Raw genomic sequence first — 7,500 nt, forward strand, 5'->3', positions numbered from 1 at the left:
CGTCTCACGGCACTGCTTAGTAAATGATGCAAGGCCACATATAGATGATTTATGCGAATGTCCCTATACGTGCTGTAAGACTGGGCACACAACGTGAATCGCACGTCAGCCAGACACTCGAACATGCACCACTCTCGGCCTGCAACGGAGACACACAATACGTAAACATCTGGAATGCGACAATGTCGAGTGCATCCTCTCTGCGACATTGCACCGTCGACACTATGATAACCAGAGCAGTAGGTCCACCTATAAAAGCACAATACCCCACTCCTCCGACAACTACCATTGCTCAGATAAACCAACACACATCCTACACAGAGGGGCACCAAATATCACCCCCCGCCCTCGTGTTATACCACATGAAAAATTGCAGAAGTGAGAGACACAGACCCGCCAGCCTCTTGCTACAAGCATCGAACCGACGTGACGTATCTGACGGTGACTCAGGCATCCGCGTACTGCCACCACTATCCACCCCCCCCCCCCCTCTCTCTCTCTTCCCCCTTTCCCACAATACCAAATTTAACCAACTTTATTGCTTAACCTAACTGTGGCTGTACCAGATTATCGCTTAACCTAACTGTGGCTGTACCAGATTATCGCTTAACCTAACTGTGGCTGTACCAGATTATCGCTTAACCTAACTGTGGCTGTACCAGATTATCGCTTAACCTAACTGTGGCTGTACCAGATTATCGCTTAACCTAACTGTGGCTGTACCAGATTATCGCTTAACCTAACTGTGGCTGTACCAGATTATCGCTTAACCTAACTGTGGCTGTACCAGATTATCGCTTAACCTAACTGTGGCTGTACCAGATTATCGCTTAACCTAACTGTGGCTGTACCAGATCATCGCTTAACCTAACTGTGGCTGTACCAGATCATCGCTTAACCTAACTGTGGCTGTACCAGATTATCGCTTAACCTAACTCAATTTGTCCCTTAACCTAACTCAATTTGTCCCTTAACCTAACTCAAGTTGTCCCTTAACCTAACTCAAGTTGTCCCTTAACCTAACTCAAGTTGTCCCTTAACCTAACTCAAGTTGTCCCTTAACCTAACTCAAGTTGTCCCTTAACCTAACTCAAGTTGTCCCTTAACCTAACTCAAGTTGTCCCTTAACCTAACTCAAGTTGTCCCTTAACCTAACTCAAGTTGTCCCTTAACCTAACTCAAGTTGTCCCTTAACCTAACTCAAGTTGTCCCTTAACCTAACTCAAGTTGTCCCTTAACCTAACTCAAGTTGTCCCTTAACCTAACTCAAGTTGTCCCTTAACCTAACTCAAGTTGTCCCTTAACCTAACTCAAGTTGTCCCTTAACCTAACTCAAGTTGTCCCTTAACCTAACTCAAGTTGTCCCTTAACCTAACTCAAGTTGTCCCTTAACCTAACCCACGTTGTCCCTTAACCTAACCCACGTTGTCCCTTAACCTAACCCACGTTGTCCCTTAACCTAACCCACGTTGTCCCTTAACCTAACCCACGTTGTCCCTTAACCTAACCCACGTTGTCCCTTAACCTAACCCACGTTGTCCCTTAACCTAACCCACGTTGTCCCTTAACCTAACCCACGTTGTCCCTTAACCTAACCCACGTTGTCCCTTAACCTAACCCACGTTGTCCCTTAACCTAACCCACGTTGTCCCTTTGCCTAACATAGTTCACTGCTCGGAATCTCTGGTGTCGTTGTTATCCTCATGTAGATGTCTTGCGAGTGTTGCTTACTTTCCACATATTCCCGCTATCCACTGTCAATTGTACTGCAATAGGACTATATCGGCCCCCCCCCCCCCCTCTGTCCCCCTCTTTGTGTCTCTGTCCTCTCAAGCTGGTCGGTCTGGCGTGTGAGTGTTAAATGAGCCTCGCAGCTGTTCAGTTGCATTCAGATGTCGACGCCCTCAGTGTACGTCGTGGTATGGTCTGTGTCCATTGTCCGCTGATGTCGTACGCGTAACCCACACGCTGTACCGATCATCGGTAGTTACGTACAGAGTGAAGTAGTGTGATACGTGTGACTGTACGCTGGCTGTGCCCAACGGTGTCGAATCTCAATTTCCATATGTTGTGCTCGATGCTACTTGTCTCGTCTCCCAATAACAGCTAGGTTGCACTGTGGTACGCCGTAGAGGCGTGTGGGAGGAACGTACGAACGCATTGTATGTCACCCTGGGTCGCTGGGGGTGGTGGTGCGGTGAGTCAGGTCAGGTCAGGTCAGGTCAGGTCAGCGTGAGCCGTCTGATGTAGTGACGCGTGTATTCCGACTTTGTCGTATTGCCTCACACAAAGTGCTACCCTGGTGGACCGCGTTCCATATCTGGGACATGCCGCAGATGCCGGTTGACAGTGGATCGCGGAAGGGACATCGCATACTTGCGCGGGCCACCTTCCACGTGTTCTCTTCTGCACATGTCGCAGTGTGTATGTGGTCTGATGTAGCGTGTCGTGACACATGACATCCTGGCATGCAAGAATTGTTGAATTCGCAAATGTAGGTGGACATCTACGTTTACTGCCCAAGATACGCAAATGAACTGGAAATCCGTTGTTGAGCGGTTGTTCACGCTGGAGGTGAATCTGTGATGGCGACGATCGGTACAGCTATTAACCGGTTGTTTCAGCGGTACCCGCCACATCCACACACGTGACTAGGCCCATGTGGGTATGAAGCGATACGCGGCGGTGGCTTGGTGGGACTGTTCCCGGCCGGTGAAGGGGGGCCGCCCGGCGTGTTGGCCGCGCGCTGCGTGGGCGCACGCGCAACAGCCGGCTGGTGGGGGGCGCCGAGTGGCAGGAGCGCCAGCCGACGGGCCCGGCAGGCGGCGCAGCTACGCTGCGGCGCACCCTGCACGCGGCGCCTGGCGGCCAAAGTTGGTTCAGCCGAGCCCGGTGCGAAGCGCGGTGGACATCTGCAGTGTGCTGGTCTGATTGAGGACTGTGTGCGTTGAGGATGCGCCGCCGCCTGGCACTCGGCGCCGCGACGCCGTCTGCTGCTCGGTCGCCCCAGCGGTTCTCGCAGGTGGTTTGTATCGCAGTTGTGCGGACGTGTTGGCGCGTGCGCTGTGCTGGGAGAGTTCGCTTCTGCACCCAAGTGGGGCTTTGCCCTTGTGTGGCGCTGGCGTTGGAGCTGCCGGTCACCATAGGTGGCGCGTGTTGTCTCTCCCGCCGGCAATGCCACGACAGCACGCTCCCGGGCCTCTGTCGGCAGCGGCAAGCTCAGTTGGGAGCAAGGGTGTTCGCACTAAAACCGTCTACTCGCCTAACTCCGGGCGATTGCGCCTCTCTCGAAACCGACCAAGTACCTAGGACGGCGCTGCGCGCCGCCGGGACCTGAGAGGGTTTCGAGGTGTATCGTGCAGGGGAGCTCGGCCTCCTCCTGTTTGCAGAATAATTGAGCGGACGCTTGCGTGTTCGCGCGGGCCCCCGGGACACACTCCCGGGCGGCCGGCTGCTCAGCTCTAGTTGACGCAGCTCCCTGGTTGATCCTGCCAGTAGTCATATGCTTGTCTCAAAGATTAAGCCATGCATGTCTCAGTACAAGCCGCATTAAGGTGAAACCGCGAATGGCTCATTAAATCAGTTATGGTTCCTTAGATCGTACCCACGTTACTTGGATAACTGTGGTAATTCTAGAGCTAATACATGCAGACAGAGTCCCGACCAGAGATGGAAGGGACGCTTTTATTAGATCAAAACCAATCGGATTGGCTTGTCTGGTCCGTTTGCCTTGGTGACTCTGAATAACTTTGGGCTGATCGCACGGTCCTCGTACCGGCGACGCATCTTTCAAATGTCTGCCTTATCAACTGTCGATGGTAGGTTCTGCGCCTACCATGGTTGTAACGGGTAACGGGGAATCAGGGTTCGATTCCGGAGAGGGAGCCTGAGAAACGGCTACCACATCCAAGGAAGGCAGCAGGCGCGCAAATTACCCACTCCCGGCACGGGGAGGTAGTGACGAAAAATAACGATACGGGACTCATCCGAGGCCCCGTAATCGGAATGAGTACACTTTAAATCCTTTAACGAGTATCTATTGGAGGGCAAGTCTGGTGCCAGCAGCCGCGGTAATTCCAGCTCCAATAGCGTATATTAAAGTTGTTGCGGTTAAAAAGCTCGTAGTTGGATTTGTGTCCCACGCTGTTGGTTCACCGCCCGTCGGTGTTTAACTGGCATGTATCGTGGGACGTCCTGCCGGTGGGGCGAGCCGAAGGGGTGCTTTCGCGTCCCGAGGCGGACCCCGTTTAAATCCTACCAGGGTGCTCTTTGTTGAGTGTCTCGGTGGGCCGGCACGTTTACTTTGAACAAATTAGAGTGCTTAAAGCAGGCAAGCCCGCCTGAATACTGTGTGCATGGAATAATGGAATAGGACCTCGGTTCTATTTTGTTGGTTTTCGGAACCCGAGGTAATGATTAATAGGGACAGGCGGGGGCATTCGTATTGCGACGTTAGAGGTGAAATTCTTGGATCGTCGCAAGACGAACAGAAGCGAAAGCATTTGCCAAGTATGTTTTCATTAATCAAGAACGAAAGTTAGAGGTTCGAAGGCGATCAGATACCGCCCTAGTTCTAACCATAAACGATGCCAGCCAGCGATCCGCCGCAGTTCCTCCGATGACTCGGCGGGCAGCCTCCGGGAAACCAAAGCTTTTGGGTTCCGGGGGAAGTATGGTTGCAAAGCTGAAACTTAAAGGAATTGACGGAAGGGCACCACCAGGAGTGGAGCCTGCGGCTTAATTTGACTCAACACGGGAAACCTCACCAGGCCCGGACACCGGAAGGATTGACAGATTGATAGCTCTTTCTTGATTCGGTGGGTGGTGGTGCATGGCCGTTCTTAGTTGGTGGAGCGATTTGTCTGGTTAATTCCGATAACGAACGAGACTCTAGCCTGCTAACTAGTCGCGTGACATCCTTCGTGCTGTCAGCGATTACTTTTCTTCTTAGAGGGACAGGCGGCTTCTAGCCGCACGAGATTGAGCAATAACAGGTCTGTGATGCCCTTAGATGTTCTGGGCCGCACGCGCGCTACACTGAAGGAATCAGCGTGTCTTCCTAGGCCGAAAGGTCGGGGTAACCCGCTGAACCTCCTTCGTGCTAGGGATTGGGGCTTGCAATTGTTCCCCATGAACGAGGAATTCCCAGTAAGCGCGAGTCATAAGCTCGCGTTGATTACGTCCCTGCCCTTTGTACACACCGCCCGTCGCTACTACCGATTGAATGATTTAGTGAGGTCTTCGGACTGGTACGCGGCATCGACTCTGTCGTTGCCGATGCTACCGGAAAGATGACCAAACTTGATCATTTAGAGGAAGTAAAAGTCGTAACAAGGTTTCCGTAGGTGAACCTGCGGAAGGATCATTACCGACTAGACTGCATGTCTTTCGATGTGCGTGTCGTGTCGTGTCGCGCAACACGCTACCTGTACGGCAGTGGCCGTGCGCCGCGTGCGGAACCACGCGTGCCTCTCAAAACTAGCGGAAGTGTTGTTGTTGTGTGGTACGAGCGCTGAAGCTCTGGAGCGGCTGGCCTGCGGTACCTGGCGCCTGGCGCCGGTTTTGAATGACGTTCGCCCGAGTGCCTGTCCGCTCCGGTGTGGAGCCGTACGACGCCCATCGGCTGTGAGGCCGTTGGACACAAAAAAAAATAGTGGAACAGGGGCCGTCAGACGCCTCAGTCCCGCAAATGCTACTGTCTTGAAAGAGACAGTGGGAGACTGAAAAGGAAAAGATCACCCAGGACGGTGGATCACTCGGCTCGTGGGTCGATGAAGAACGCAGCAAATTGCGCGTCGACATGTGAACTGCAGGACACATGAACATCGACGTTTCGAACGCACATTGCGGTCCATGGATTCCGTTCCCGGGCCACGTCTGGCTGAGGGTCGGCTACGTATACTGAAGCGCGCGGCGTTTGTCCCGCTTCGGAGACGTGGGAGTGTCGTGGTCGCCTGTGTGGCCGGCCGCGTCTCCTTAAACGTGCGATGCGCGCCCGTCGCCTGGCGGTTCGCATACCGGTACTTTCTCGGTAGCGTGCACAGCCGGCTGGCGGTGTGGCGTGCGACACCTCGTACAACGACCTCAGAGCAGGCGAGACTACCCGCTGAATTTAAGCATATTACTAAGCGGAGGAAAAGAAACTAACAAGGATTCCCCCAGTAGCGGCGAGCGAACAGGGAAGAGTCCAGCACCGAACCCCGCAGGCTGCCGCCTGTCGTGGCGTGTGGTGTTTGGGAGGGTCCACTACCCCGACGCCTCGCGCCGAGCCCAAGTCCAACTTGAATGAGGCCACGGCCCGTAGAGGGTGCCAGGCCCGTAGCGGCCGGTGCGAGCGTCGGCGGGACCTCTCCTTCGAGTCGGGTTGCTTGAGAGTGCAGCTCCAAGTGGGTGGTAAACTCCATCTGAGACTAAATATGACCACGAGACCGATAGCGAACAAGTACCGTGAGGGAAAGTTGAAAAGAACTTTGAAGAGAGAGTTCAAAAGTACGTGAAACCGTTCTGGGGTAAACGTGAGAAGTCCGAAAGGTCGAACGGGTGAGATTCACGCCCATCCGGCCACTGGCCCCCGCCCTCGGCAGATGGGGCCGGCCGCCCGCGCGGAGCAATCCGCGGCGGGGTCGTGTCCGGTTGCCTTTCCACTCGCCGCGGGGTGGGGCCGTTCCGGTGTGCGGTGGGCCGCACTTCTCCCCTAGTAGGACGTCGCGACCCGCTGGGTGCCGGCCTACGGCCCGGGTGCGCAGCCTGTCCTTCCGCGGGCCTCGGTTCGCGTCTGTTGGGCAGAGCCCCGGTGTCCTGGCTGGCTGCTCGGCGGTATATCTGGAGGAGTCGATTCGCCCCTTTGGGCGCTCGGGCTCCCGGCAAGCGCGCGCGGTTCTTCCCGGATGACGGACCTACCTGGCCCGGCCCCGGACCCGCGCCGCTGTTGGCTCGGGATGCTCTCGGGCGGAATAATCGCTCCCGTCAGCGGCGCTTCAGCTTTGGACAATTTCACGACCCGTCTTGAAACACGGACCAAGGAGTCTAACATGTGCGCGAGTCATTGGGCTGTACGAAACCTAAAGGCGTAATGAAAGTGAAGGTCTCGCCTTGCGCGGGCCGAGGGAGGATGGGGCTTCCCCGCCCTTCACGGGGCGGCGGCCTCCGCACTCACTCCCGGGGCAGTCTCGTCCTCATTGCGAGGTGAGGCGCACCTAGAGCGTACACGTTGGGACCCGAAAGATGGTGAACTATGCCTGGCCAGGACGAAGTCAGGGGAAACCCTGATGGAGGTCCGTAGCGATTCTGACGTGCAAATCGATCGTCGGAGCTGGGTATAGGGGCGAAAGACTAATCGAACCATCTAGTAGCTGGTTCCCTCCGAAGTTTCCCTCAGGATAGCTGGTGCTCGTACGAGTCTCATCCGGTAAAGCGAATGATTAGAGGCCTTGGGGCCGAAACGACCTCAACCTATTCTCAAACTTTAAATGGGTGAGATCTCCGGCTTGCTTGATATGC

General features: G+C 54.9%; 3 non-coding genes across 3 annotated transcripts in view; all 3 read left to right on the top strand.

The window, feature by feature from the left end:
• Nucleotides 1-3,475: 3,475 nt before the first annotated feature.
• LOC126325285 (small subunit ribosomal RNA) lies at nt 3,476-5,368 on the top strand. The gene has a single exon (XR_007559979.1). It is a non-coding gene; the product is annotated as a small subunit ribosomal RNA (ribosomal RNA).
• A 368-nt stretch (nt 5,369-5,736) lies between these two features.
• Nucleotides 5,737-5,891, top strand: LOC126325266 (5.8S ribosomal RNA). The gene has a single exon (XR_007559960.1). It is a non-coding gene; the product is annotated as a 5.8S ribosomal RNA (ribosomal RNA).
• Nucleotides 5,892-6,079: 188 nt separating this feature from the next.
• LOC126325253 (large subunit ribosomal RNA) overlaps nt 6,080-7,500 on the top strand; it is a 4,229-nt gene continuing 2,808 nt past the window's right edge. The window contains exon 1 of the ribosomal RNA XR_007559949.1: nt 6,080-7,500. This exon is cut by the window's right edge and continues 2,808 nt beyond it. This is a non-coding gene — a ribosomal RNA (large subunit ribosomal RNA).

Source organism: Schistocerca gregaria, unplaced genomic scaffold (assembly GCF_023897955.1).
Source record: "Schistocerca gregaria isolate iqSchGreg1 unplaced genomic scaffold, iqSchGreg1.2 ptg000914l, whole genome shotgun sequence".
NCBI classification, from domain to species: domain Eukaryota; kingdom Metazoa; phylum Arthropoda; class Insecta; order Orthoptera; family Acrididae; genus Schistocerca; species Schistocerca gregaria.